The 7,136-nt window shown below is 45.3% G+C and overlaps 1 protein-coding gene and 1 long non-coding RNA gene across 4 annotated transcripts in view; one reads left to right on the forward strand and one right to left on the reverse strand.

Moving 5' to 3' along the window:
- SLC4A4 (solute carrier family 4 member 4) overlaps positions 1-7,136 on the reverse strand; it is a 363,621-nt gene that overhangs the window by 245,343 nt on the left and 111,142 nt on the right. The window lies entirely within an intron of this gene.
- The window catches only part of LOC109297147, a 21,947-nt gene continuing 19,464 nt past the window's right edge, over positions 4,654-7,136 (forward strand). The window contains exon 1 of the long non-coding RNA XR_002097220.1: positions 4,654-4,901. This is a non-coding gene — a long non-coding RNA (uncharacterized LOC109297147). The remainder of the gene's footprint in view (positions 4,902-7,136) is intronic.

Genomic DNA, 7,136 nt, shown 5'->3' on the forward strand with positions numbered 1-7,136 from the left:
CGACCCCTCAGCCAATTTGCTATCCATCTGACTGTGTAGGCAATGCCACAGTTGCCTAGCTTTTTAATGAGAATGAGGTGGGAGACAGTGTCAAAGGCCTTCCTGAAGTCCAGAAAGACTATGTTCACCATGACACCTGCGTCCAATGATTTTGTGACCTGATCATAGAAGGCAATCAGGTTGGTCTGACACGACCTGCCCCTAATAAACCTATGCTGGTTGCCGCTGAGCATCATCCCCCCTGCTTGTCCTTCACAGATGTGCTCCTTGATAATCTTCTCAAAGAGCTTCCCTGGGATCGAAGTAAGACTAACTGGCCTATAGTTGCCCAGGTCCTCCCTCTTCCCTTTTTTGAAGATGGGGACCACACTGGCCCTCCTCCAGTCATCTGGCACCTGGCCAGAGCACCATGAGTGCTCGTAAAGCCGTGGCAGGAGCCCCGCAATAACCCCACCAATTCCCTCAACACCCTCCATCCCCTCTCTTTCAAATGTTGCCCAAAAACTCATCAGCTTCAAACACTGCATGGGTAGTTTAATTATTATATTTATATATTTATAACAGCTATTATAAATCTAACTTTGTTACAGCATTTTAACGTGTGATCAGAAACTTCAGAATGTGATCTGAGGAGGGGGGGAAGGCCCAGCAAAGAGACACCTTCTTCTTACATATCTCACCCACCAGAACTTGGTAGGAAGTCAACAAAACCCAAATTCACTGCAAAGGGTGGGAAAGGAGAGGGAAAGGGAGCACAACAAATCTGATTTGCCATTGCCTTGCATACAGGACCTCTATGCAAAATGAGTGTCAAAGGTTATCTCAAGGCTAAGTTGAAAATTTTGGAGTTGGTTTCATCTTGCCTCCACTTTGCTTGGGTGTAAACGACAGTGCCAGGTCCGAACATTCATGTCAGATACCAATCCATAGAAACACAGAAAAATGACAAAAGGGGAATTCCACCAACAGGCAAATCTTATTTTCAGGGCTAATTCTATAGGCAGCAAATATTTCTTCAGCCTACTGAATGTAACCTTCTTTTCCATGATGAAGGCAATATTACCCAGAAGGCGCAATACTCAATGTTGGGTGTGGCTCAGTATCATGCATGTGGCTATCTTTCTTGGTTTACATAAAATACAGCATTGACAGTGTGGTACTCAGCACAGAGAAATGGGGAGGCAGAGGGGGGGACACAACAAAGAGAAATACATATACCCAGAGAGGTGTAGCAGTGATATTAACTGATCCTTCTCCAAAATATTGCTCGGACCTTAACCTGGAGCCAATAGTTTTAATGAATGCCACATCTTATTTCATAATAATTTGCACACGCATTTTGTAACCTAACTAAATTAAGTCTACAAAGGAGGATAAAAGGAGTTAAGCATCTGAACCCACTAACTTTATAGGATATGGGCACCCAACTGCACTTAAAATGCCTAAGAATCCCAGGTTTATTTATTTCTCAACTTTGTCAGGATTCATGTAATGATGAACTTCCCCTCTGGCTGTTGAAGGTTAAGTTCCATATACCTAGAGTTTACCCAGTCCTACCCCAGGCAAACCTCCAAAGGACTTCAAGGGCTGCAGTGTCTGACCCAATAATGTGTTAATAATAAACTTAGTTTAATATTTTAACTTATGTTCCACACAATTCCTCGTTTTAGCTAAACATTTTATATTTTTTCAAAATTTAACTGCACCTGGTACAACCACAGTTATTCCTTATTTAAAGTCTCAGGCAGACAGACATTCTGCTCACTTCCAGCTCTCACCATTCTGACTATCTCAAGGACATGGACACTTTGTTACTCCCAATATGGCAACTCAAGTAACCAGTGAACATACCTTATCACTGAGGGAATATTTTCAACTTTGTGTCAAAACCATTTAAAAAGAAAAACAAAAGTTTGCCACAGTAGTTCAGTAGTAGTAATGATACTATAAGCACTTTAGTTCAAGCGTTTGTGGTTTTAAAAACTAATAACCGTAACTTTCATTTTACATGGCTCTGGGCTGCCAGAAGCACAATACTTCCAGCTGGCTTCCAGTAAAAAAAACAAACCTCACAATTCAACTTGTTCTCTAAAGCAGAATGACATTTCTTCAGGATTTGCTCTTTGCTGGTTTCCCCACACAACAGCAAGCAAAGTTCAAGACTCTGCCTCATTCCTTTATTCCTAGTCCATGGGCCCTCCCTCCATCTCCCCTCTATTATGTCAAGCAACAAACCTCCAAAGAACTTGCTTAATCTGGCAAAGGCACCTTCAGATGTCTTGCTACACCTAGATGGTATAAGAACTAGATGCCTACTTCTCTGAATTTTCATATCTTTCTGCCACTGTGAGCTCAAATGTTTGTATAGAGCAATCCCCTTCTGATGGTATTTGGAGAATAAGGATTTAACATGTATACTTTGGAGACTTTTTACATAAGACAGATCAAAATTATGGGTGGTTGATCTCGCATAACTCATTAAGTAGACAAGCAGGCTATCATGTAGAAGGCATTAATGCAAAAAAATACCTTTAAGGAAGAGGAGCTGATATAAATGAAGGACATCTATGAAATTAATTTTAAAAAAGGTTTGCCAGTGAAATGCAAGCCTAAAACACTACAATATTCAAAATGCTCACTTTGCCCTGGGTGAAACAGAATACACCAAATTTCGTTTTCCTGCATATCTACAGCACAAAGGAAGAAAGGTGAGTTTCATTTTATTCCTTAGTAACAGGTAGAAATTGAGTACCTAGAGTTGATACTCATTAAGGAACTGTCTAGATTAGAAACTTTTGATGATTTTACTGTATCATTAGTTAGTTAAAGTGCATGAAAAAGGAAATATATTGTCATAACTGTTGAGACAGGGGAGGGAAGAGGAAAGGAAAAAAAAAAAAAAAAATCACACCACTAACTGGCAGTTATACTAAGTGTTAATCACTGGTTAGTGAGTGGCTATGCCACAACTGTACTCAGTGTCCTCAGGGCAAGAATATTGCCAAAATTAACACCGTAAGTTTCTTTAGGAAGGAGGATTCTCATAAAAGCTAGAAAGCTAGTAAAAGCATCCCTAAAGTCCCTACTCAAATGAGAATATTTAAAATTCAGCAAAATCAGCAGGAAGACTACTTAAGAAACTAAGAGAGTCACCAAAAATAATTCCCTTGAATAATACAGGAAGCAGGACAGCACTCAAGGAAGAGGCGGGGAGACTGAATGACAAAGTCCTAAAGTCAAGACTCTTTTTCTGTATCCTTCAGAAAGAGGGAAACCCATCCCAACTCAATAGAAATCAGCATAAACCAAAGCAAGTAAAGCCTAATATGAAAATTAGAGGTAAAAGAGAATTTGAAAAGCAGATGGATAAACACATGGATACAGATAATTTATTCAAGAATATTAGCAGTAGGAACCCCACAAGGGACCTGATGAATCTGCTAGCCCACCAAGGAGAAAATTCAAGGTGAAGATTTTGCAGAGAAGCAAATGAATGCTGTGCATTAAGGTTCATCACGGGGTCAGTAGGAAGGTATGCAGACTTGCATTTTTCAAACAGTAAAGGTGAAGCACCACCAAGTATAACCAGAAAAAATTTATTAACAACACAGCCACAAGTGACCAAGGCTCTGTAATACTGATGCAGAAGAGACCTTCTCCAATATTCAAATTTTAGCAAACTCTGGAATATAATGTACAATGCAAAGCTTCAAAAAATTCAAGAATTCAATTAGCTGAGGACACTACTTTGGTGGAATCGCCCACTTCATAGATTTCATAGACATTAGGGCTGGAAAGGACCTCGCAAAATCATCAGGTCCAGCCTCCTAACCAAACAGAAAGCAGTCAGCAGAGGTCAAATGACCCCAGCAAGATAAGCATCCAAGTGTTTCTTACAGGAATCCAGAGGTGCCTGCACCACCTCTGGGGGAAGTCTATTCCAGACCATGGGGAAAATAAAACTAAGATAAAATTTTGTCTGGTTTCTTCTTGGATTTATATTTCCAGTAGTGGCATCTCAAAAGGTTATGCAACTCTGACTAACCATACAAAGGTTTTTAAGAATGCACAAGGTCAAATCACCTCTCACTTTTCTTCCTTTATTAAAAATACAGCAGAGTTGGGCTGCCCCGGCCTGTTTAGACTCACATGGACCAGGGTTGGTGTGGTTAAAAACAAAGCTATTAGCAGGTTTTCTCAGAATTAAGGTACTACTTAAGCAACCTTTCTTTTTTCCCCCCTTTTAAGCTCTTTAATGTCACTTTAGCAATTATTCTCTTATGTAATTGCCTGACATTTAATGTTTATGGAAACATTTTACAAGTAATTCATATGTCATTTTCTAAATGCTTTAGGGTTAATTGGTCTTTTTGTAGTGCATTAAAAAGCCTGTTAATTATTAGTCGGCAGTGGGGGAAAATGACTGGGAGGTCATTTTGATAATAGTTTGGACCGCACAGAACTGCTATTTGTAATTAGCAAAAGGCATGTGGGTTGCTTTTGGCATAAAGCATTGACCTTATGGTCAACCTCTGGCTTGGGCCTAAAGCTGGAAGGTCACAAGTGAGGAGGATAACTTACTGGATCATAACATTTGTTTTGTTCTGCCTATCAGAGGACAGCTTGTAAAGGACTTAATGATCAAATTTAATGCTTAAAGTCATTTGGGTGAGTTTGTAAAGATGTGAATATAAGGAGGAGACAGTTATATGGGAAACTCCTGGGTATTTCACAAAACAGAAGGAAAGCAGTGTCAGGCAAACAGTTATTTTAGAAACAAACTCCAGACAAAATGTAATAATTAGGAACAGGGAAAGAGAAAAGGATCCTGATAAACTCCTTCCTGTGGGTCACTGGTTGGCTAAAGGTCTACAAGGGAAATTCTTCGCGACACTAAGCCGGTGAGTTCTTTATTCAAAACAACTTGGAGGGGGGTGTTTTTTCGGAGAATGCACAGGTTGCCCTTCGAATCTTAAAAGTCACAAATCTTTCTGACTTCAGTGGGCTTTGAATCAGGCCCTAAGAGAATGCAAATCTTGGGGGAAAGTTTGAGACTGGAACACTCCAGAGAGCAAGCTATTCTCTTTGTAATTGCAACAAAGGGGCAGCAATCGAGTCAGCTTTCCCAAGCTGTCCCACTCCAGGTTATTTACCTATTCCTGTGGGAAACTTCTTTTAAGAGTAAAGGGAAAAATAGTCAATGATAGCCAATCTTTCCACTGGCAATATCAATCACTCCCCTGTCATGCCTGACTAAACATTTCGTATTTAAAAATAAATCCATTTAACTACTAAGAAATTTTTAAAACAATCAAATAACCCTACTGCTGTTAGGTCAGAAGATAAACTGTTGAAGCTTCAGCAACTGTTATCTGGCCCTATAACAGGCCATCGGTGCCTCATGTCTCATATACTGGAAAAGGCCTTTAATTTGCCTAGGCCTCTCTCTTTTCTTCAGCAGTGTCCAATATGCAGTGTACTGTTAGGTGAGGTTGCAAAAGCAAAAACAAGCTTTTGCACAACAAGAGGGTATACCGGGGCAGGCAATTATTTCGGGCAGAGGACCACTTAATGAGTTTTGGCAAGCTGTCGGGGACCACATGGGTAGCCCCGCCCCTTCAGTTGCCCCACCCCCTTGTCACCATCTTGGGACCGGAAGTCCCGCCCCTTGCCCTTTGCCACCAGAAGCCCCACCCTGACCCCTGACCTTTGCCACCGGAAGTCTCTCCCCTTGCTCAACTTACCAGGTGGCAAGGGGTTACAACCCCTCGAACATCCTGCCCCAGCAGGGAGGTTTCAGGGGCATCAGACCTCCCCCCGAACTTTCCCCCTACCTGTGACAGCTGGTCCCAAAAGGAGGAGGCTCTGCCACCACTTCTGCTGGCAGTCAGGCTCACCCTGTCCCCAGCAGCATGTGGGAAGCCAGCTCTAGCTGCATGCTGCTCCAGATGGGATGGACCCGGGCAGGTCTGCACTGGCCAGGAAAAGTGGCATGCAGCTGAAGTCGGCTACTCACGTGCTGCTGGGGACGGGAGGAGCCTGGCCGAGTCTGCACTGGCCAGCAGAAGTGGCTGCAGAGCTGTGTGCCACTCAGGATGGGATGGGCCCGGCCAGAGCAGCAGGGGCTCAGCTGCACTGGTCAGTCCTGAGTGGCACATGGCTCCGCCACCACTTTTGCTGGCTGGTGCAGACCCGGCCAGGCTCCTCCCATCCCCAGCAGCACGTGGGAAGTCGGCTTCAGCCGCCTGCTGCTCCAGATGGGACGGCCTGGATGGGTCTACACTGGCCAGCAGAAGTGGTGGGGGAGCCATGTGCCACTCGGGACTGACTGGCACGGGCAGGGGGAAAGTGCAGCTGAGCCCCTGCCACTCCAGCCAGGCTCGTCCTGCCCCGAGCGCCACACAGCTCTGCCGCCGCTTTTACTGGCCAGTGCAGACCTGGCCAGGCTCCTCCCATCCCCAGCAGCACACAAGGAGCCGACTTCAGCTGCATGCCACCTTTCCTGGCCAGTGCAGATCCGACTGGGTCCATCCCATCTGGAGCAGCACGCGGCTGAAGCCAGCTTTCCACGTGCTGCTGAGGATGGGGCAAGCCCGGCCTGGTCTGCACCAGCCAGCAGAAGTGGTGGTGGAGCTGTGTACCGCTCGGGACTGACCCGAGCGCAGCTGAGCCCCTGCTGCTCCGGCTGGGCTCATCATGTCCTAAGCAGCACACAGCTCTGCCGCCACCTCTCCTCCCTGGTGCTGACTGGGCCGGAGCTGCAGCCCCGCTGCTGCTTGTCCTCCCCAGTGCCAGCCCAGCCTGACCCTGCATGGCCTGAGCAGCATGGCACGGCATGGGGAAAGCCTGCCCAGCAGCCGTTTTCCTGGGCTTACCTGCAGGGCAGGGCCCTTTCCAGTCCCATGCAGCAAAGCAGAACCCGGCCCAGACGCTCCTTCCCCTCACCGGCGCCACAGGTTCTGGCCCAGCCCCTCGCAAGCTGCAAACATGGCCTGAGCCAGTGGCAGGACAAAGCCAGCTGGGGCAGGCTGTGGTCAGGGTTGGTTGCCTAACAACCAGAACCCAAGGAAACAGCCTGAGGTGCTGCAGACAGCGGCTGGTGCCACTGGAGGCTTTTAGAGAGGCAGCCGCCATTA

Source organism: Gavialis gangeticus, unplaced genomic scaffold (genome assembly GCF_001723915.1).
Source record: "Gavialis gangeticus isolate Ggan-Ray unplaced genomic scaffold, GavGan_comp1, whole genome shotgun sequence".
NCBI classification, from domain to species: domain Eukaryota; kingdom Metazoa; phylum Chordata; order Crocodylia; family Gavialidae; genus Gavialis; species Gavialis gangeticus.